General features: G+C 37.4%; 1 protein-coding gene across 1 annotated transcript in view; it reads right to left on the bottom strand.

Moving 5' to 3' along the window:
• The window catches only part of LOC131432721 (uncharacterized), a 175977-nt gene that overhangs the window by 12948 nt on the left and 137409 nt on the right, over positions 1–25620 (bottom strand). The window lies entirely within an intron of this gene.

Here is a 25620-nt window from a genome sequence, read left to right as displayed (position 1 = left end):
TCTTATGGGTACCCGGCCATTCTGGTATTACTGGAAATGAATGGGCTGATGAGTTGGCTAGAGCTGGTGCAGTGTGAGTGACGATCATGATAACTTGTGCATCTATTGTGCCGAATCAAATTGTGATAGAATTTATGTGAAATACATTACTTTTCGTAAAGAATTTAGTGCAACACTAAGTGCGAGACTGTATTTTATTCAGATAAGTAGAGTGCATTTTCTGTGCATGCCTATATTTGGTGCTATTTCGATTTAATTATTCCCGTTCAGCGTTCGCCTGAACAAAAGGCGTCGTTTCGGGTGAATTGAATGATATGTGTATTGTTTTTGCATTCTGTTTATTTGTCCTTCTGCTGTCTCGGACCGTTTGGTTTGCGCAGAAATGATGGGTGAGTGTGGCAGGTGCAAAGAGAAGCTAACAGTATCGGATCGGATAGTATGTTCTTTTTGTAATAATGGTTTTCATCAGAAGTGTTCAAACCTTACGAAGGCAATGGTGAACTGGCTTTCCGAAACTCCGATGCTTTTGTATAAATGTGGAGAATGTCTTTCAGGTGCATCTAATATGGTGTCTGGTGGTGGTGATCATTCGTTCAGTAGCGATATGAGGAAGGAGATGGATAAACTAACATTCATCGCTTGAATCGAGAAAGAAAAACGTTCTGTCTAGTGGATAGCAACTAACTGACAGGAGGCTATCGGAAATTTTGTATTTGAATATAGCCGGTTTGTCTACTAACTTTGTCGCAATGCGGCATCTTGTAGAGGATAGAAGGCCCTTGTTAGTTATGCTATCGGAAACACATATAGTTGATTCCAGTGCATTTGATCAGCTGGGTATTCCTGGTTACACTGTTGCTTATTGCTTATCGCATTCAAGACATACCGGTGGAGTAGCAATTTACGTAAGAGAATCGATTAAGTTCAGCATTCGATCAAACGAAATGATTGAAAATAATTGGTTTTTGGGCATATCAGTTGAAAGAGGCATGCAGCAGGAAAATTATGGAGTTGTATATCATTCTCCTAGTTCAAGTGATCGTCGTTTTCTGGAAATTTTAGAAAACTGGTGGGAAAGCTTCTTAGATTTCAGTAAATTGAACATAATTTCAGGAGATTTCAATATTGACTGGCTCAGGGACCAAGATTCGAATCATTTGAAACAGTTGTCAGAATTCTTCAACCTCAAGCAAACTGTGAATGAATTCACGAGAATTTCCAGACATAGTAGAACTTTGATAGATCACGTGTATTCAAATTTTGACGGTATTCGTTCATTAGTGGCGGACGGTTGTAAGATTTCGGATCATGAAACAATCTCAGTTTACTTGACGAGAGGTTCCATACTAAAAGAAAAGAAAATTAAAATAAAATGCTGGAAAAAAATACTCAAGCCAAGCTATATCTCAACTGGTATCAAGAAGCCTGGATTTTACGCAGTCAGCTGGAAATTTAGATAGCAGAGCGACTGTTCTGACTGACGTGTTGAAAAGGTGTACTAGTTGCTTGGTATCTGAGAAATACGTTAGCTTGACTAACTCGAGCCGGTGGTACTCTTTAGACCTTTTACGGTTGAAGCGAAAGAGGGATAAAAAGTATAAAACGTTTTGCAGAACTAACAACGAAATTCACTGGCGTGGATACACGAATGCTCGGAATATATACTCACGAGCCTTGAAAAAGACTAGATGTAACATTTCCAGAGGAAGATCGATCAACATCAACGAAATAGCAAGGAGTTGTGGAAAATCCTTAAACAAATGATTATGCCAACACATAGTTCTTTGAAAAGCATGAGTTTTAATGGGATAGAAGAACGGTGTGAGCAAACCATAGTTGAAAAATTGAACAGTTATTTCATAAACAGTGTTCAACTGATCAATCAGAGTATTGATCAGGTCAGTGAACCTAGTGAAATAACACAGTCGATAAATAACAATTGCAGATTTGAAGGGTTTCACCCAATCACTTTTGGACAGTTAAGAGATATTTGTTATAATTTGGAAAGATCGACAGGTATCGATAATGTCAACGCAAAGGTGATACAAGATTGCTTTCATGTTATCGGACACGATCTTCTAAACTTGATAAATGAATCGATACAAACTGGGCACATACCGAAAGTTTGGAAAGAATCATTAGTTATTCCTATTCCCAAGTTGCAGGAACGGATAAAGCCGAAGAGTACCGTCCCATCAACATGTTGCACACGCTGGAGAAAATATTGGAACATGTAGTTAAGGACCAATTGATGAACTATTTGAACGGTAATAATTTGCTAATACCGGAACAATCTAGATACCGAGAGGGACACTCTTGCGAAACCGCTTTGAATCTGGTATTAGCAAAATGGAAAGAGAGAATCGAAGTTAAAGAGACTATTCTTGCAGTGTTCTTGGATCTAAAGCGCGCTTTTGAAACAATCTCAAGACCTTTATTGTTACAAACTCTACAACGCTTTGGCATTGAAGGAGTAGCATACAAATGGTTTGAAAGCTATTTATATGATAGAAAACAAAAGACTGTATTTAACGATTTTGTGTCCAGTTCTCTAGCTAACTCACTTGGAGTGCCTCAAGGCAGTGTCCTAGGACCAATTTTATTTATTATGTATATTAATGATATGAAACGAGTTTTACGGTTTTGTGATATCAATTTATTTGCTGACGACACGGTTCTGTTTATTGTATCTAAGGATTATAATGAAGCTGTTGCACACTTAAACGAAGACCTACATTCTCTAGCACGTTGGTTAAAATTCAAGCAATTGAAATTGAATGTCGCAGTGTCCTAGGACCAATTTTATTTATTATGTATATTAATGATATGAAACGAGTTTTACGGTTTTGTGATATCAATTTATTTGCTGACGACACGGTTCTGTTTATTGTATCTAAGGATTATAATGAAGCTGTTGCACACTTAAACGAAGACCTACATTCTCTAGCACGTTGGTTAAAATTCAAGCAATTGAAATTGAATGTCGCAAAGACGAAATACATGGTTATTTCTTCTGCGAGCACTAGACATGATGCTAACGTTGAAATTGATGGTGAGATCATTGAACGCGTTAGAGAGATGAAGTACCTTGGAGTCGTAATTGATGAAAAGTTAACATTCAAATCTCACATTAATAACGTGATCAGGAAGATTGCCAAAAAGTACGGAGTATTGTGTCGTTTGAAAAATGATTTAACGATCAGTAGTAAAATTCTTCTGTATAAATCAATCATTTCACCACACATTGACTTCTGTCCATCCATTCTGTTTCTTGCTAATAGTACACAAATCATGCAATTACAGCGACTGCAAAATAAAGTCATGCGATTGATACTTAAATGTAATAGATACACTTCCTCTACTTTTCTGCTGAGTGCATTACAATGGCTTTCGGTCAAACAAAGAATTTATTACTTAACAATGGTGTTAATTTTTAAATTAATAAATGGTATGCTGCCTCGATATTTGTGTGATCGAGTTGAGAGAGGAAGTGATTTACATAGATATAATACCAGAAATGCATCAGATGTAAGAACACCAAACTTTCTATTAGGCAGATCACAGAATTCGCTACTGTACAAAGGAATAATTTTTTTCAATTCGATGCCCAGACAAATTAAACGTGCTACAACTCTAAATGAGTTCAAACAATTATGTATTTCACATGTAAAATCTGTCTTATGAACCGATTTTAAAATATATATTATAATTTGATTTCCTTCAAATTATGTAAAATGAAGCAGAATGTATTTTGACTTATCACTATTTTTTGTAGATGTTAGAAGTTATTATGATCTGTATGATGATGATGGATTTTTTTTGTTATTAGTATTTTAGAGTTGATAAAGATAAAAAGTAAATGAGTTGTCTACAAAAGTTTGAGCCCGCGCGCGTAAAGCAGTCAAAGACAATCTAGAAATGGAATAAGGCTGAATTAAGAGTTGTTATTGTTTGAGACCAATTAGGATTTTCTTGAGTTATGCTGGGATCTACAGTTGTTGATGAAATTGGGCTTGGCTCTGCTCATTCGCAGTCTCGTTATTCTATCGTAGCTGGTGGTGATAACGATGAACTGGTCCGGCGGGAAGGGCCTGGTGAATTATTGTCTGATACTGGTCGAGATATTGGGTTCGATTCCTAATTTGTTCAAGGATCTTCCCGGGTTGGAAATTTTCTTGATCAACCCTGGATAGTAATTGTAATATATAATGTAGTATAGTAATTTCTTTTTGTTCAGCTGCTCTATCGAAGGAATATCTATGCCTGCTAAGTTAACCAGCTCGTTTCAATTTTTGATTACTGGTTAAAGCATGTAATAATATTAATTATCACTTAGATAACTCGTTCAGCTCACACCTTTGTAGGGGTATGAGGTGGGACCATCATCATCATCATCATCATGAATGATTTCGTTGGTCCTGAACCAGCTTTACCACTTTCAACTAGTTGGATATAGCACAAGATTCGTTCTTGGGCTGCATCCAAACATGCCAGCTACTGGCGCAGCTTGCAAACTTGCGCTCAGACAAAAGCATTTCTACCAGATTTAAATCTGAAAATGTCAAAGTGTCTACTGCATTTCTCCAAGCATCATTGCAGTATTCTGGCCAGAGCTCTGACTGGACATTGCAAACTCAATTATCACATGGCTACTATTCAACGTGCTGAGTATTATTCGTGTGATTTGTGTGAATGCGATTATGGTACTTCATATCATCTGATATGTAACTGTCCCGCATTGACGCAGCTACGTATCCGGGTTTTTGGTTCTCCATACATGGTTGAGTCTGTGTATGCAGAGCTAAAATTGAAGGATATTCTCTCGTTTCTCACCCAATGTGGTAAGGAGCTATAGTCGGAAGGGTTCATCGTTCTTCCTGGAGTGAATGAATCCCTTCTGTATTCACCTTAAATAGGGTTTAGCAGATTGTTTGGCATCCTTTAGAGGGTACCGAATTTACTTCTGCTCGTACATACTGCGAATCGTTCTGCATTCTTCCGGGAGTGCAGAATGGTGTCGCTTTTGTAAGATCTCTAAATCCTCTCGGGGGTTGGAGGTTTTATTAACAGCAGACTGTTCGGGACCTTGCAGAGGTTCAGAATTTATTTCTGCTTCCACTAAATGTGATCCTCAGCAGATTGTTCAGCATCCCTTAGGGGTGCAGAATTTACTTCTGCTCTTATGTGTTTTTGTGTCGTCAATTTTTCCCATCCTCCTAGTCCAACCCTTACCATTTCCTTTCAATCCTTCCCTCTTATATATCGGGAAAATGATGCTAAAAACAAATTGTTGGCAAGGCACAAATCTCCAAATATCAAGGGGAACGTGCCATTTGAGCCAATTTGTTCTGATTCTTGAGCTATCGAAGAGAGCTGATCATATCGCTTGATCAGGTGCATTTCCAATGAAATTAAAATATATCAATATCGTAAATAATCGATTAACGCCCTGAGAGCGATTCTTAGCACAGAAGAAATCGTAACAAAACGAATTTTCACGGGGCAATGTAGGTGATGCATGCGACCAATTAATTAATATGTTATACCATCTAAGATCAAAAACGGCACTTAAACATATTCATACTAGTACATGGATTCTTAAACTATAAACAAAATGTTTACTTTCCGTTCGGCACGTTCGGTGACGGTTTTGAGGTAGTTAGGCACATATCAGAATCTACTGAACAAATTGAAAATGTAATCTTTGAATAAAAACTGTTCATTTCTCTTATTGCTACAGACGGAACTGGATATCGAGGTGAGGTTCTCCCACCAATATCAGTAAGAACAAACCAAGTATAAAGCGTGAAACGCTCAGGTCGTCCTCTCATTTGGACTTCGGTCGTCAGGAGGAGCAGTCGGCAATGAAAGAAGACCTTTTGCGTGGCCTAAAGCCTCAAACGCTCAGGTCACAGAGCTAGTTTTCAGGATAATTTGATTAGCTTTGTGCAATTTTCGCAGTGCCAAAATTCGCAACAGTTTTCAATATCTTGGAGAATTACACAATTTGGCCCTTCTGAATGCCAGAAATTTATCTCGTACGGCATTTTGGTAACTTTTTTCATTGAAATATTTAAATCCGAAACGAAATAATTGACATCCAAATTCTGTATGCTTCTATTTAGAACAATATTTGTATACCCAAAGAATTATGCGAAATTTTCTTCACTATACTGTATACGGCCCATTTTTCAACCACTTGTAGTTTGTAGTAGAACTTTGTGCTGATTTGCTATATAAAATTCATATCACCGACTTAGAAGCCATTAATGAAAGGTTCCTTTCAGAGCCACAATTATATTATCATAAAGATCTATACTGGTTATTTCGTAATATTTAATTGTGTGTCAGAATGTTTAATGTAACTAATCTGTACTTTAGTTTTGGAGTATCGTTTCAAATTCTAGTAGTGGAAAAGAGTTCTTCGCTTGTTTAAATTTGAATAAATTATGATTAGGTTATTGAAATCGCTAGTGTGTACTTTAAAAAAATATATCTTAGCGAATCGGTAGTCTCAAATGAACGGGTAAGTGTTAATCTGTCGTCATCCACCTATGAATTACCCTGAGTACTTGCGACCGGTGTCCTCTGGTCAGCAGATGAAGTAGAGTTGTTCACTACTTTTCACAAAAGAAATATAAAGAAGTTGTTAGAAATCTAACAAATTTATTCAACAAGTTCCTCGAGGGTAATATTATTCCACACGAATGGAGACAAGTGAGAGTGATCGCCATTCAAAAGCCTCCTATCAGAATTTATATCGGCCGATTGCTATGCTTTCATGTATTCGGAAATTGTTGGAGAAAATGATTCTTTTCCGTCTAGACAATTGGGTCGAGACAAATGGATTGCTTTCAGGTGCACAATTTGGGTTCCACAGGGGCAAAGCAACGAACGATTGTCTAGCGTTGCTCTCAACAGAAATTCAAATGGCATTTGCTCGGAAAGAACAAATGGCAAAAGTTTTTCTCGACATCAAGGGGGCATTCGATTCAGTTTTCATTAATGTTCTATCTGAGAAGCTGCATCAATCTATTTCCCAAGAAACACATGCATTTTGCGCATGGTGATTTGTCGGCAAAACGATTTAGCTACATGGATCTTCTTCATCGCTTCCTATAAACTCAGTGATCCAGCTTCAGTTTACTTCGCTGAGCTAACTGAAATTCAGTTTATCCTTGAGATCATTGACACTCTGCCCACAGATCACTAATGAGAGGGCGGACTCATTAGGCAAGGTGGGCGTACTAGAAGGTGATATCTATGAAAAACCTATGTCGTCAGCTACAAAATACATGGAATAGTGGAACTCTGGGACGATGGATGCACTCAATTATTCCACAGGTATCGACGAAATCATTATATGTTCAGCGCGCATCTCCGTCGTGTGGGTCTCGCTGAGAGTGGTATCTGCGAATGTGGTGAGGGTTATCATGACATCCAGTATGTTGTTTGGACGTGTGTCGAGTATTCTGAGCAGCGATGCCAGATAGCAGTAGTGTCATTTCCGAAGATTGGGATTTTTCTCGGAAGTTTTTTTTTTGCTCGCCGTAGTTCTAAGTTGATAAATTTTAATTTCCGTAGATTTCCGTAAATTTCCGTAAATCCAATTTCCGTAGATTTGGTCTACAGATAAGTAGTTCCGTAGAAAATGTTCGAATCCGTAGATCTACGGAGATTTCCGTAGATCTGACATCGCTGATTCTGATGCCAGGTCCCAACTCATAGGTTCCCTTCGGGTCCGAGGTATACCACCCTTTGTACTAGTCCGCGACGTCTTGGCAACTCGAAATCTTCCTTATTTGACTCTCGTCTACAACTTCTTAAAAACTATCAATGCTTAAATTAAGTGCGCTCCCCATCTCTTTCTCGTCTACAGCTATATTGCACTCTTCTTTACGTTGCTGGAAGTATGGCCTGTGTAAACGATGCTACGGAACATACACCTGCCTTGAACTGATTGAGTTGCTGGAAACTACCCAAAAACGCCACGCCAGTATCAGAGCACACCAACAAAGCATTCCAGTCCAGGAAAATCTCTTTTGATACAATCTGAAGAACGTGAAGATCCAGGAAATTCAAAGTGTATCTAAAAGATTTAAGCCACAAACGAATAAAATATTTACATTTCCCTCCCTCCTAACATTCCTTTACTACCTCTAGGGAAGTAGGCCGCCCCTTCATACAGCGTTCTTTCTTCTCCTATAACAACAAGACAATCGGCCATGTAAAGCTAAAGCAAACCAAGAAAAACAGACAATAATATCGCCCATATACACAAGACATGCGACGCCAATATGCTCTCGCAGAACGTTATCTATAACAAGTTGGAATGCTGATGGAACGGAAGGCATTCTTAAAAACTCATAGTGCCCATTTTCGACACTAAAGGCTGTTTTGGGAATGTCTTTTTCTTCGATCTCGACCTGGTGAAAACCAGATGAGAGGTCTAATATTGTAAAGTACATAAACCATCCTAGCTTGTCTAGGATGTCTGTGATAGTCGGAATTGGATACCGATCATCAATTGTTTTTTGCCTTTCTATATAGAAAGGTATTAGAATTGCTGGAAAAACCGAGTTTCGAACGGAGCCTCGGAGACCCATAGTGTTATATACCATTCGACTCAGTTCGACGAGATCGGAAAATGTCTGTGTGTGTATGTATGTGTGTGTATGTGTGTGCACTGTTCGAAGATATTAGAACGCGCTCAATTTATTCAGAGATGGCTGAACCGATTTTAACAAACTTGGACTCGTTTGAAAGCTACTGTCGGGCCATTGATCAAGTTCGAAGATCAAATGGCTGTGACTTTTGGTTCCGGAGATATGATTGTATAAGTGACGTTACCGACAAAAGCGTTGTATTTGAACGCGCTCAATTTTCTCAGAGATGACTAAACCGATTTTAACAAACTTGGGCTCGTTTGAAAGCTACTGTCGGGCCATTGATCAAGTGCAGCGCCCTTAGCAAATTTTCCTTCGAACATGTTAGTATTGTGAATAAAATAGGGAGCCATGAAGGAATAACGACATTGCAAGAACTGCAACCTAGTCGTGAAGGAAAAACTCGTCACCTTTCAGTCAAGCCTTCACGTCAGCGTAAACGCGACGAGCAATAACAAAAATGTATTTTCACGGACACTGGTCACTGTTATAAAACCATAGACAGTCCCGAGCATTAGTCAGCACAGTAATGTTGTAGAAAACAAAATTATTTTCACGGACACTGGTCACTGCCTCTGGCCTAGCGACAGTGGTCTCGACTTTAGGTAGAACTTCGGGAGAAAGTCGGATGAACTTTCTACTTGAAATCACAAGCTCGGCTTGTACTAAAATCTTCGGGCTTCACCCGAAAGTAAATGTTAGGAGATTAAAAACCCCTAGTTGGGAAGAGTTAGAGTTAGTTCAGTCTCAGAGTGCGCGGAAAATATCCGTTAGTCTCGGGCGTCGGCCCGTAGACAAGTTAGTCTAGTTCGGAGTGTAATACAGTAAGCCGTAGGAGTATGCATAGTGTGCATTGTGAGGTTCGAGGATCAAGTGACCTCAAAAATCAAGTAAGAAATAATGTTTTCGGAACGCATCTAAAGAAGTGAAAATTGCTGTAATGAATAGAGATTTAACAGTTTCATGTGTAGTGTTTGAGATCACCATGAAGTGTTGTGAATAGATTTACAAACTCGTGGAGTATGCAATAAACTGTACTGTAGTAGGACATACGTTCATATGTGCATAAACCTAATGATATGCCGAGCTTAGTGAGACTGCGTGAAGTGTTAGCCTTATTAACAATCGTTAGTGACTTTTGTTAGATTGTGGGAAAGAACTCCCAAAACGGCCTAATCCTGCACTATTGAGAATAAGTAGCTGTCAAGTGAAAAGCACAAGAAAAAAATTGAAACTCAGAAAAGGTGAATTTCGTGATATTAAACTAAAGTACGTGGATGAATCAATATAATGACATAAGAGATAAAACGAATTGGAGAGTGTTACTCCGTATAGAACTGAAAGAAACATCCTCTTCGTTATTCCTCTTCCGCCACCGCTCGGTCGGAAGCTATACAAGTGGTGACAGCGGCACTAGCCGGAAGTGGCAAGGATACGCCAGGACTAAGGAATAGGAATCCGGAATTAAGGATGTTGGGAGAAGTAGCATTAGTATGGTGAGTCCCCACTATTTTTTTTTCTCCTCGTTGTTTTGATCACGTAATGTTGCCACTTATTGTCATAAAAAAATAAAGATGGCATTAGCGCGAAAATTTTTCTGATTGATTTAGCTCGCGCTCGCAAGGACCAATATTATTTTTTCTAACTACATTACTCACAATCCATCAACTAGTAAACGATATCAGATTTTTTTTCTCATGCCTACAGCGGGTTTCTAGAACAGTTATATACATTCCGTTGTTGACTCATTTGGCAAGCAATAAATTTGTTCAAGTTTCCTTGAAATCTGCGGACGTATAGATTACGCTCACAGTTGATTTATTTACGTTTTGACCACGGTCAATACGAGCGCATATGTTGAAGAAAAAAAAAACAACACCGCGATAATACTTACAAAAGTGGCCACACTAGAATAAAGGCCTAAGAAGTTTTTTTTTTCTCCCTTTCGTTGAAGAGACACGAATATCACGACCAGCGGAACAGTTTAGCACTGGTGTAATGATTGTAAGGTCAAGGTGACCATCCGAAACCAACGCGTATGAGCGAAGGAATCGGCAATCTGACGCATCATTTTGCGAATAAGCAAAGCCGTCTGACATAATAAAGCAAGCCAACGAGCGAGGCACCAGGAGTGCATGCTACGATGTATGTATACTTAAACGGTGGTGAACTAACCCATATGGGCGGAGCCTATAGCAAAATGCGTTGCTAGGTAACACACCAAAAACAATCACGGCCATATTTGCGGGTAAAAGTCTGGCAACCGAAATAAAAACAGAGTACGGTAGCGGTATATGACATTAATAATAATAATAAACCGACAGTGACTATGAGTCGCGTACGGTAAACTATAATGTTAAACGACGAGTATGGTACGATGCGATGTTGAAGCCTATGCCGTCGACCCTTATAACAGAATTAACAAAGACAGTTATTTTTGTGCACACGGCGGGCATGACAAATTTGAGAGCACCGAGTTGGGCTGGCTCAATAATAAACAAAAAAAATGCCAATGCGAACGAAATTCGACCACGCAGGGCTCGTAGCAGTTGAAGCTTTGTACGATACAATGACCAGTAATGTGAGACTAGGTCAAGTGTGTTTACGTGAATGAATGTCGACCATAACCACGGTCAAGAATCAAGATTGTAATTATTTACAGCAAAAATGAATATCGTCCAGGGGGATTTATTTCAGCATTTTCTAAACATACCGCAAGCCAAATAATAATTTTGAGGCTTGACAGAGATATCATAGTACGAGAATCAAATTCAAACAAGCATGGAATTTCAATTCCCTAAAGCGGAAGCACTGCAGTGCATTCCGGAGTTCGATGGAACTACCGAACAGTTAGATTCGTTCATCTATCATATTGAACATTTCGAAAAACAATTCCCAGAAGAGACATCTAGAGACGATCTGATCTACGTAATATTATTGAAGTTAAAAAAAGAAGCAGCAGCTAGATTACTGCACATAAAAGTCGAAAATTGGCCTAAAATCAAAGAAAATCTTATACGCGAATTTGGAGAAATCGAAAGAATCGAAGACGTTGTTTTAAAAATAGAAACTTTGCGGCAAGAACCCAATGAACCATTCAAAAATTACAAAAAGCGCATAATGAAAATTAAAGAGCAGTTGGACAATTACAACGAAGGGTGCTTTGCTCGGGAATCGCCAATGGAAGTCAGTTTAAGACTACATTGCTTAGCAGGCTTATACAACGACGAATTGAAACGAATGGCACAAGGCCACAAAAAAAAGACATTGTATGAGTTACTGGAGTATTTAGAAGAAATTGATATAGAACGAAAACATATCGAAGTACTTGAACACAGACTTCAAGCAACAGAGCTGGGCTATAGAGTTCTTATGAGGAATCAAAAGTTTAGAACTCACGAAGGGTACCAAGATGAAAATAATGAGTATCAGCAAAAATACGATTTAACAAATCGATATGATAATAGAAAACCACCTAATAGATACAATGGTAATATTCGAGAGGAAAATAATGGGTTTGATAAAAAACACTACGAAAATAATGAAGTACAGTTATGGGTAAATTGCATGACTTACGATAATAGAAAAATATTTCGAAGATATGATCATAATATCAGGTCCAGAAATATGCCTGATCAAATGAGATATGGAGCATCAAGAACTCCGAATGCAAATTTAGCCAAGCAAACATGTAAAATACAAAATTGGGATCGATACGGGGAGAATGAAAATGACGATAACCGTAAACCAATGAAGAGTGATGTGTACAAAAAACGTAAAGAAGGGATATGGGTCAAATTACATAAGACGAAAGACAACGAATTTATGATGTTGTTGAGATCGGCAAACGAACCAAATAACGAGATGCGGTTGCTGGTAGACACTGGATCACCTGGCAACTTGATAAGTAGACGAAATGCAGGGTACATGGGAGCATATACAATTAATGAAAACGAAATCATAGAATATTCCGGGGTAACAGGTACTGTTAGAAAAACATTAGGTACCGTAGAACTAAACTTCATCATCGCGGGAAGACTTTTCCAAACGAAGTTTGACGTAGTGGAGAATTTGACTCAAGGGGGTATTTTGGGAATGACATTTATGAATAAGTATGTGACTAGCATACACAATGACCAAGGTTGGATATGCTTACGGAAAATACCTCTCACCTTTGAACCAAAAACAGAATCATATACAGTTCGTCAGAAACGGGAGAACAGAGTCTCCAAATACGAGGCAGAGAACAATGCCAAAATACAGGAAAAATACCAAGCGGTTGATCAAACCAAGCTTAGTCCACAGGGTACGCAGGGTACAGAAACGACAAAAAATTACACGCGGCAATGGCAAGAAGGTATGCCGCCTCACGAAATGTTAAAAATAGAGTGTGCTAAAAACAATCAGTTATTTGTAAAAGTTGCTGCTGCAAAAACACCTAACGAAAAAATTAAATATTTGCTCGATACTGGAGCATTTTATAACGTAATGAGATGGGATACTGTCGCGAAAATAGGACCAGAGAAAATAAACTATAAAGATAATTTATACATTGCAGGCTTTGATGGAACTCAATCACAGACTATTGGGTCAGTAAAAGTCACGTTGGTGATTGGAAAAACTCATTACAGAGTTAGATTTTATATAGTAAAAGATTTGTGTGTTCCTGGAATCATTGGAGCAGAGTTTTTAAAGATATACACAATTTATGTCACTCGGAATTTCGAGTACATATGCCTAAGTGTACCAAACGAGCACAATAATGTAGCAAATATACCAGTAACAGGAAAAGAAAAGGTACATGCAACTGAGCATTATGGGATGCGTCCTGCAGATAAGGATGAGTACAACATTGAAATATCAACCCGCATAAATAATGAAAGAAATAATGAAGTAAATGATAATAATGAGAAGCTAAAGATGTCTTCAAATAGTGCAACTAAAGTAAACAATAATTTTGAAATAAAAAAATCTCCAAGTAGAAATAGGACAACCGAAAAACATATTAAAACGGATGGAAAAAGTGGCAAAAATGAAGTAATTATCGTAAATGCTGAAGTCTTAGAGGGCAGTTTATCAAAGCATAATAAATATGAAGTGAATCAAAAGCACGTGAATAAAAATGATAACATTAATGCATCGTATCAGAGCAATTATGAGTTATACAAAAACGACGATCGTTCAGATAGTATGCTCCCCGGTTGTGGGACTAATATTACTCATGAAGAAGAAAAAGATTTTATAGGTGGAGAATGTGACGAGGAAGACAAATGTTTCCTTGATTTAGATTCAAATCAAGATGTAATTCTTACGGAAAATAAAAGATACGGTCAAATAACTGGTCGAGACCGAACGGAAAAAGTATTAGAATCACTAAATATGAATCATCTAAAAAGAGAAAATTTTAGGGATATAGAGAAGATTATGGCATCATATAGCGATGTATTCTATCTGAAGGGGGATAAATTAACTATCACTGATGCGGCAGTGCACGAAATTGAGACCACGTCAAACGTGCCTATCAACAAACGGCAATACAGATTTCCGGAAGCTACAAAGAAGCATATTAATGAAGAAATTGAAGAAATGCGTAGACAAGGTATCATAAGGCCTAGCAAAAGTCCGTGGAATGCACCAGTCCTATGTGTTCCCAAGAAGGACGATGAATTTGGTAACAAGAAATACAGAATCGTGGTTGACTTCAGGGCTTTAAATTTAGTTACGAAGCCATTTGTATACCCAATTCCACTAATTGACGAGATTCTAGATAATCTTGGAAACAGTAAATATTTTTCTACCTTGGATTTAAAATCAGGGTTTTACCAAGTACCAATTAACTCAAAAGATGCAGCCAAGACTGCGTTTTCAACTCCAAAAGGCCACTTTGAATTTACAAGAATGCCTATGGGCCTGCGTAACAGCCCGTCGACGTTCCAAAGATTAATGAATACGGTACTTTATGAGATAGAAGGGGTTAAAGCAATCGTCTATCTGGATGACATAATTGTTTTCGGTGTTACCATCGAAGAACACAATGACAACCTACGCAAAGTTTTAGAGGCTCTCCGCCGACATAACCTAAAAGTCGAGCCAGGTAAATGCCAAATTATGAAAAATGAAATAAAGTATTTAGGACATGTAATTGACAAAGAAGGAATTCGCCCTATGGAGGACAATATAAAAACAATTAAAGAGATGGCGGCACCAAAAACAGTCAAAGGTGTTCGGTCATTTTTAGGAACAGTAAATTTTTATGGAAAATTCATACCTCACATAGCAGAGAAACGTAAACCTTTGAACGATCTCTTGCGAAAGAATGTTAAGTTTACTTGGACAGAAGAGTGTCAAAAATCTTTTGAGGAATTGCGGAATTTTTTAACTTCTGACACACTGTTAGTTAGACCGAACTATAAAGATACGTTCGTGATCACGACAGATGCAAGCGAGTACGCTATTGGAGCAGTACTCTCGAATGAAAAATCGATCGACAGGCCTATTTCATATGCAAGCAGAGGTCTAGTAGGTGCTGAAAGAAAGTACCATACGATTGAAAAAGAGTTGTTAGCCATCGTATGGGCAGTGAACCGTTTCAAACACTTTATTTATAACCAGAGATTTATTGTATACACTGATCATAGACCGCTAATTTCAATATGGCATTAAAAAGAAACTTCGCCTACGCTAACGCGTTTACGTCTGAAACTTCAAGGGTTGGAAATGGACATTCGCTATAAACAAGGCAAAGACAATGTTGTGGCAGACTTTTTATCCAGACTGCCCGAACAGGCCGAGTCCTTACACCATATTTCAATAGTCACTAGACAGCAAAAGCGTCAACAGCAGCAAGCAGAGAAAAATGAACTTGCGAAGCGGAAAGACGCGGAAAATAAAACAACTTCCCCAAAACAACTGAAAGACGAATCAGGCAGGTTTACGCTATTTAAAAATAAACAAAAGACAGAATGGAATCCGCACATGGACGGATTAGAAAATATCGATTTTGGATGGGACGAAAAGAAAGATTTGGGAGTACTCTCACATTTCGAAGAATATGAAATATGCATAAATAACAATGACATCAAATTTGATCTGCTGAAATTTTCAAAACAAAAAACTAACGAAAGTGATTTTGATGGTACTTTCGTAATAGTAAACAGTAGATCAGCATATAAAGAACTAGCCGAGCTGATACACTTACCACACGGTTTAAAAGACTACCTAAATGGAAGAGTATTTTCAATTCCAGATCGTAAAATATGGGGATTGGTTCTAAATGGCTCGAGTAGATCAATAACCGATACAAGAATTCTAATAGATGGGTTAGTAGATGCATTCACTAACGGCCCTGAAGACCTGAAAAATGCAAAGAACATGCAAATTATCTCTTTTCGAAACATGCAGAAAACTCCTGAGGCAAATGTGTTAAGATTTATTGCCGAGAAATTTGATAAAATTTTCACCCTATATGCACCGGAAAAAGACAGGATGTGGGTGCCAGAAAAAGACCGCGAAATTACATTGAAAGAATTCCACGATGCTCCTCTAGGCGGACATGTGGGAAGTAAACGGATGTTGAAAAGAATGAGTCCACTATTCCATTGGACTAATATGCGGAAGGATATCGAAAATTATGTTAAACAATGTAGCTCGTGCCAGAAAAACAAAATCGGTCGAGCGAACAAAATTCCAATGAGAATTACCACGACATCGTCCGAACCGTTCGAGAAATTGTATATGGACATAGTGGTTTTACCCGAGTCAGAATGGGGGAACAGATACGGACTTGTGATGCAAGACGATCTGACTAGATACCTAATTGTAGCACCGATGGAAAATCAAGAGAGTGCCACGGTTGCGCAAACTTTCGTGAATAATTATATTTGTAAATATGGAACACCCGTCGAATTGGTAACCGATAATGGAACCAATTTCGTTAGTTCTCTTATGAAAAATGTATGTAAAATTTTAAAAATTAAAAAAATTACTACGAGTACATATCATCCACAAGCAAACTTGGTGGAACGATCGAATAGGGAACTAAAAACCTATTTAAGACAATACGTAGGCAACGAACCGAAAACATGGGATCAATTACTCCCATTCTTCAGTTTCGAATATAATACCACTGTAAATTCCTCAACGGGTTATACACCGTTTGAATTATTATACCCGTTGTGCACTCGAAAAAAAAAACACCTTTAACCACCCGAATGGGTACCCGGGTACCCATTTTTTTAAATCGCTGTAAGTTGAGCATTTTTCAACCGATTGAAGTAATTTTAGCACTGTTGGATTCAGGAACTTAAGCTCTTTGGGATTGGTACCCATAAAGATGGACATGGTGCTCCTGGTTCCCAGGAACCCGGATATCCTAAATGAGTTCCGACATCGAGGCATTTATACACGGATTTCACGTATTTTTGTAATCTTATCTAAGAATTGCTATATGAAATCAAGTGCTATGCTGAGTTGTTATGTTTATATATTTCAGGGGGCATCCGTTATGTACGTAACATAAAATTTTGAATTTTTCTACCACTCCTTTCCCCCTTTGTCGAGCATTTCTCAATCTTTTCACCATGTATTGTCACGTATTTTTGAAACCTCTCCCCCCTAAACGCGTGACGTACTTTATGTATGTTCCCTTATATACTTCACTTTCTTATCTTCAGTCACAAGATTATTAGCAAGTACTTCATTCGAACAGCGATCGAGGAAGTCATCGGGAAAGAAATTTCAGCCCCACTTCCAGCCAGTGCTTCTATTTCTGCTGAACGTGATTCTACCGGACGAGCGTTGCAGGTTGGAGTGTGCCACATTTGCAAAAGTGTAAATAACCAGCGGCGGAAGACAAGAAAGGCCTGCAAATTCTGCAATAAACCTGTATGTAACCAGCACTGTAACGACATTTGCAATAACTGTAATCCTTAAATTTTAATTGAATGAATAAAAGATGGAAAAATTAAGCACACGGGAAATTTTTAATTCTGGCAACAAACATTTCGAAACATCACGAAGTTACTTCCCAAACAGTTTCGTTCTCATTTATATTTCCTTTTTTTCGTTCTATGAGAGTAAGTCCAGAATAGGCCAACTACCCTTTAGATGACGTCATTTTTCTACAAAAGGTTCATTTTGGTACGGCCTTTCTCAAATAGCTGGTTTGGAAAAGTTTCAAATTAGTAAATGACATTTATGGTGGAAAACACAAGTGTCGGAACATTCTACGGAAATCCGGATTAACGGGAACCAGAAGAACCTACTACAGCAATATACACGGCCATCGAAAAGTGGATAAATTTCTGAATTTACCCGTACTGAAAAAATTCAAATCGGATGGAATTTGCCTTAGTTACAAGCATTTTTATTTGTGGGTACCCGGGTACCCATTCGGGTGTTTACGTAATAAAAAAAATTTGAGCCCCCCCATTCGACCCCCCTTACTGTAAAATGAAAAGTCAAAGCATGAGAAGTTATGGTCCAACTAGTTCTTGGAATTGACCGAATTGCAGAATCTTAGTTTAAACCTAACTCAGAAATTTCTTATTTTAAAATTCGAAAAGGTACCCGGGTACCCATTCGAGTGCATAAGGGATACGGAAGACGGGCGAACATCCCAAACTCCGTCTACAAATACGATAATGATGGTCTCTACTATGAGGACTACGTCAATGAAATGCGATCTACATTTAAACGACTTCACCATCAAGCCCGGGAGAATCTAATTGCATCTAAACACAAGCGCAAGGAGTTGTATGATAAAAACTCGAACGAATGGCACCCAATGTGGGGAGACTTAGTGTTAGTAAAAGCCAATCCCACAGGCGCAGGACAAAAATTGCAATCACTTTGGAGAGGACCGTATGAAGTAGTTGCTCTTCCTAGTGAGCAAACAACAACTATAAAGAATGGGAATAGACTAGAAAAGGTTCACAATAACCGATTGAAAAAGTATACGGATTGAGAAAATGAACCTTATCACAGAATATTGAGATAATTAAGAAATTATCCAAGAAACATTAGAAAAGTAGTAAAAAGATTCAACATGTATACAAAGTGATACACGAAAATAAACATATTGTATTAAAAGTTTCATCGGAAAACTAAATACAAGGGAATAAAATTTAAAACATAAGGGAAATTGAAACCCTGAGAGTAATTGAAATAAAGAAAAATAGGATACAGTTATAAAAGAAATTAACAGCAGATAAAAACATGAAAAATATACCAAGAAGGGAAAAATATCAGCGAAATATGTAAGATGAAAGTCGAAATGAATCAATTCGAACACAAAAAAACCCTTCTTAATCCACCTAGTGGTGTGATAATGCCTTTCTCTTCTTTCATAACAGTCTCATGAAAATATGTTTCATACTTTTATTAAATAATTTTGGAAACTAATTTTGACACCAATTGATTCAGATTGATTCGAGTAGTTCACAAAAGCATGCTTCAGTGTTTATGTCACACAGTCAGCATCATTTTTCCAAACTAGTGCTTGACATTTGCGTTGCCTATTTGTATGAGAACAGTGATGCTAATCTAAAAAAGCCTTCTTAGTCCACTTAGTGAAATTTTCATATATCTTGAAAAATCACCATAGGGGGGAGTACATGAAATTTTCAAAATAGAAAAAAAAATTTTGATGCCAAAAGGCTTAGAATTGCATAAAACGTCGAAATTTAGTGTCATCTCGAAAAAAATTTTTTTGAAAAAATCGACTTTTTGGGACTTAGAAAAAATATGAAAATTTTTCTAAGTCCCAGAATATTGATTTTTTAAAAGAAATTTTTTTTCGAGATGACACTAAATTTCGATGTTTTATGCAGTTTTAAGAGTTTTGGCATCAAAAAAAATTTTCGATTTTGGAAATTTCATGTACTCCCCCCTATGGTGCTTTTTCAAGATCGAAAATTGCCAAACCTTTACCACCGGGTAGCACCCCTTAAGCATGTCCGATTTAGGTTAAATTTTGCATGAAGACTTTTTTTCGAGGTGCTTAAACTTTTGAGCACTAGAACTTTACGAAAATAGAGTTGATCCCAAAATTTTAGCACCCTTATATATATAAGAGCGGTAAAAATCAACGTGTTTTGTCGGTTACGTCACTTATACCATCATATATCTGGAACCAAAAGTCACAACCATTTGATCTTCGAACTTGATCAACGGCCCGACAGTAGCTTTCAAACGAGCCCAAGTTTGTTAAAATCGGATCAGCCATCTCTGAGAAAATTGAGCGCGTTCAAATACAACTTTTTTTGTCGGTTAAGTCTCTTATACGATCATATCTCCGGAACCAAAACTCACAACCATTTGATCTTCGAACTTGATCAATAGCCCGACAGTAGCTTTCAAACGAGCCCAAGTTTGTTAAAATCGGTTCAGCCATCTCTGAGAAAATTGAGCGCGTTCAAATAGCACGATTTTTGTCGGTTACGTCACTTATACAATCATATCTCCGGAACCAAAAGTCACAGCCATTTGATCTTCGAACTTGATCAATGGCCCGACAGTAGCTTTCAAACGAGCCCAAGTTTGTTCAAATCGGTTCAGCCATCTCTGAGAAAATTGAGCGCGTTCAAATATCTTCGAAAAGTGCACATACATACACACACACACACACACACACACACACACACACACACACACACACATACACACAGACATTTTCCGATCTCGTCGAACTGAGTCGAATGGTATATAACACTATGGGTCTCCGAGGCTCCGTTCGAAAGTCGGTTTTTCCAGCAATTCTAATACCTTTCTATAGAGAAAGGCAAAATCCTTCTTAGTCCACTTAGTGATGTTTTCATATATCTTTAAAAATCACCATAGTGGGGAGTACATGAAATTTTCGAAATCGAAAAAAAATTTTTGATGCCAAAAGGCTTAGAATTGCATGAAACGTCGAGATTTAGTGTCATCTCGAAAAAAAATTTTTTTGAAAAGATCGACTTTTTGGGACTTAGAAAAAATATGAAAATTTTTCTAAGTCCCAGAAAGTTGATTTTTTCAAAAAAATTTTTTTTTGAGATGACACTAAATTTCGATGTTTTATGCAGTTTTAAGAGTTTTGGCATCAAAAAAAATTTTCGATTTTGGAAATTTCATGTACTCCCCCCTATGGTGCTTTTTCAAGATCGATAATTGTCAAACCTTTACCACCGGGCAGCACCCCTTAAGCATGTCCGATTTAGGTCAAATTTTGCATGAAGGCTTTTTTCGAGGTGCTTAAACTTTTGAGCACTAGAACTTTACGAAAATAGAGTTGATCCCAAAATTTTGGCACCCTTATATATACAAGAGCGGTAAAAATCAACGTGTTTTGTCGGTTACGTCACTTATACCATCATATATCTGGAACCAAAAGTCACAACCATTTGATCTTCGAACTTGATCAACGGCCCGACAGTAGCTTTCAAACGAGCCCAAGTTTGTTAAAATCGGATCAGCCATCTCTGAGAAAATTGAGCGCGTTCAAATACAACGCTTTTTGTCGGTTACGTCACTTATACAATCATATCTCCGGAACCAAAAGTCACAGCCATTTGATCTTCGAACTTGATCAATGGCCCGCCAGTAGCTTTCAAACGAGTCCAAGTTTGTTCAAATCGGTTCAGCCATCTCTGAGAAAATTGAGCGCGTTCAAATACAACGCTTTTTGTCGGTTACGTCACTTATACAATCATATCTCCGGAACCAAAAGTCACAGCCATTTTATCTTCGAATTTGATCAATGCCCCGATAGTAGCTTTCAAACGAGCCCAAGTTTGTTAAAATCGGTTGAGCCATCTCTGAGAAAATTGAGCGCGTTCAAATATCTTCGAAAAGTGCACACACATACACACACATACACACACACACATACACACACACACTGACATTTTCCGATCTCGTCGAGCTGAGTCGAATGGTATATAACACTATGGGTCTCCGAGGCTCCGTTCGAAAGTCGGTTTTTCCAGCAATTCTAATACCTTTCTATAGAGAAAGGCAAAAACCCTTTTCAGTCCACTTAGTGGAATTTTCATATATCTTGAAAAATCACCATAGGGGGGAGTACATGAAATTTTCGAAATCGAAAAAAAAATTTTGATGCCAAAAGGCTTAGAATTGCATGAAACGTCGAGATTTAGTGTCATCTCGAAAAAAAAATTTTTTGAAAAAGTCGACTTTTTGGGACTTAGAAAAAATATGAAAATTTTTCTAAGTCCCAGAAAGTTGATTTTTTCAAAAAAATTTTTTTTCGGGATAACACTAAATTTTGATGTTTCATGCAGTTTTAAGAGTTTCGGCATCAAAAAAAAATTCGATTTTGGACATTTCATGTACTCCCCCCTATGGTGCTTTTTCAAGGTCGAAAATTGTCAAACCTTTACCACCGGGCAGCACCCCTTACGCATGTCCGATTTAGGTCAAATTTTGCATGAAGGCTTTTTTCGAGGTGCTTAAACTTTTGAGCACTAGAACTTAACGAAAATAGAGGTGATCCTAAAATTTTGGCACCCATATATATATATATATATATATATATATATATATATATATATATATATATATATATATATATATATATATATATATATATATATATATATATATATATATATATATATATATATATATATATATATATATAAGAGCGGTAAAAATCAATGTGTTTTGTCGGTTACGTCACTTATACCATCATATATCTGGAACCAAAAGTCACAACCATTTGATCTTCGAACTTGATCAATGGCCCGACAGTAGCTTTCAAACGAGCCCAAGTTTGTTAAAATCGGTTCAGTTATCTCTGAGAAAATTGAGCGCGTTCAAATACAACGCTTTTTGTCGGTTACGTCACTTATACAATCATATCTCCGGAACCAAAAGTCACAGCCATTTGATCTTCGAACTTGATCAATGACCCGATAGTACCTTTCAAACGAGCCCAAGTTTGTTAAAATCGGTTCAGCCATCTCTGAGAAAATTGAGCGCGTTCAAATTCAACGCCTTTTGTCGGTTACGTCACTTATACAATCATATCTCCGAAACCAAAAGTTACAGCCATTCGATCTTCGAACTTGATCAATGGCCCGACAGTAGCTTTCAAACGAGCCCAAGTTTGTTAAAATCGGTTCAGCCATCTCTGAGAAAATTGAGCGCGTTCAAATATCTTCTAAAAGTGCACACACACATACACACACACACACACATACACACAGACATTTTCCGATCTCGTCGAACTGAGTCGAATGGTATATAACACTATGGGTCTCCGAGGCTCCGTTCGAAAGTCGGTTTTTCCAGCAATTCTAATACCTTTCTATAGAGAAAGGCAAAACCCTTCTTAGTCCACTTGTGGAATTTTCATATATCTTTAAAAATCACCATAGGGGGGAGTACATGAAATTTTCGAAATCGAAAAAAAAATTTTGATGCCAAAAGGCTTAGAATTGCATGAAACGTCGAGATTTAGTGTCATCTCGAAAAAAAATTTTTTGAAAAAGTCGACTTTTTGGGACTTAGAAAAAATATGAAAATTTTTCTAAGTCCCAGAAAGTTGATTTTTTCAAAAAAAATTTTTTTCGGGATAACACTAAATTTCGATGTTTCATGCAGTTTTAAGAGTTTCGGCATCAAAAAAAATTCGATTTTGGACATTTCATGTACTCCCCCCTATGGTGCTTTTTCAAGGTCGAAAATTGTCAAACCTTTACCACCGGGCAGCACCCCTTACGCATGTCCGATTTAGGTCAAATTTAGCATGAAGGCTTTTTTCGAGGTGCTTAAACTTTTGAGCACTAGAACTTAACGAAAATAGAGGTGATCCTAAAATTTTGGCACCCATATATATATAAGAGCGGTAAAAATCAATGTGTTTTGTCGGTTACGTCACTTATACCATCATATATCTGGAACCAAAAGTCACAACCATTTGATCTTCGAACTTGATCAATGGCCCGACAGTAGCTTTCAAACGAGCCCAAGTTTGTTAAAATCGGTTCAGTTATCTCTGAGAAAATTGAGCGCGTTCAAATACAACGCTTTTTGTCGGTTACGTCACTTATACAATCATATCTCCGGAACCAAAAGTCACAGCCATTTGATCTTCGAACTTGATCAATGACCCGATAGTACCTTTCAAACGAGCCCAAGTTTGTTAAAATTGGTTCAGCCATCTCTGAGAAAATTGAGCGCGTTCAAATTCAACGCCTTTTGTCGGTTACGTCACTTATACAATCATATCTCCGAAACCAAAAGTCACAGCCATTCGATCTTCGAACTTGATCAATGGCCCGACAGTAGCTTTCAAACGAGCCCAAGTTTGTTAAAATCGGTTCAGCCATCTCTGAGAAAATTGAGCGCGTTCAAATATCTTCTAAAAGTGCACACACACACATACACACACACACACACACACAGACATTTTCCGATCTCGTCGAACTGAGTCGAATGGTATATAACACTATGGGTCTCCGAGGCTCCGTTCGAAAGTCGGTTTTTCCAGCAATTCTAATACCTTTCTATAGAGAAAGGCAAAAACATGATTGCGAGCAGAAGGATATTAAAACTGTTGAGAGGGTAATAAGAGAGGGTCAATAAGAAATAAAATTTTACTTATGCAATGAAACGAACACCATGAAAACAAATGGACACCAAACGAAGAAAGAAAAATAAGGTGAAACTGATGATAATAAACTGATGATGATGAAGATATATCAGAGAGACAATAAAGCTACATTGTCAAAGAAGATATATAATGGGGGGAAAACTTATGAAGAAAAAAAAAAGGAAAGGGTATACTTAAAGAAACTCAAACATATAGTTGAAGTAATACAATGTGGAAATAAACTATGGGAAAATATGGGATTCTAATGATCCTAGATAAATCAACCAATCAAGAAAATTTAAATATATTATAAACATGGGAATCATGTCATACACAGCAATACTGTTCTGGTCATAAGAAAAAAAAAGTTAAATTAAAGATATAATCTGAGATGTGAGAAAAATTTGTTCTTGGGAGGAAGCTATAATGCTACAAATTAAAATGAACTTGGGAAAAGTTACAAAGCGTTTAGAAAAAAAGAAGAGTACACTATAATTTACAAGTTACACAAGGGAGGTAAACATAATGGTATAGAATACAGAAACAATGTTATAAATAAGGAGAATTTCTATGGTGAAATAAGATGGTTTATCATTAAATAACATAAAACTAACACTGAAAGGACACTAGAAGAATACTACAAAAAAGTAAATAAAATAAAGATGAGAAACGACGGATACGACAAGAAAAGGATAAGACACAAGCGAACAGACTATCAAAACGACGCTGGCCAGCAAATAATTTCTATATAATGTATGCATTTATGCAATGATACTAGTATGAGTGATCAAGTGTGTGTGGACAAGGGGATCGCGACCCCGGAATGAAAAAAATTAAAGATGCATACAATATGAATGAATTGAGGATTTCTTAAGTGCAAATGACGCACTCAAATCAAAATGTCAATAAAATACAGATACGACAATATGGACATGTAAAAGTTACGAAAACACAATGAAAGTAGGATACAACAAATAATTAAAATATTATGTACCAAAGAATTCATGGGGAATTACAAAAATACATATATATGAAAACTCTGCCACTAACAAACTAATAATATTTTAATGCTTTATGGGTTAGTGTTATTATTGAAAAAATACTAAAGTCCAGATTTGAGTTTATTTTTAGAAAGGAAAAACAGGAACACCTGCCGAAAGAACCAGCTCAAGTAGTGGGGGAGAGAAGCTGCGGCATGAGCACTACACAACCGACCAGATGGAAGGACGGCTTCTGAAGCTATGGAAGCAAGGATGGTAAGACACCATTAAAATGAACACGGCATAGAAGCTAGTTGCGGGAAAAGTTTAGAAAAAAAAAGGTTTAGAAAAAGATTCATTACAACCTGCAACAAGC

Source organism: Malaya genurostris, chromosome 2 (genome assembly GCF_030247185.1).
Source record: "Malaya genurostris strain Urasoe2022 chromosome 2, Malgen_1.1, whole genome shotgun sequence".
NCBI lineage: Eukaryota > Metazoa > Arthropoda > Insecta > Diptera > Culicidae > Malaya > Malaya genurostris.
This window is presented reverse-complemented; position numbering and strand designations above follow the sequence as displayed.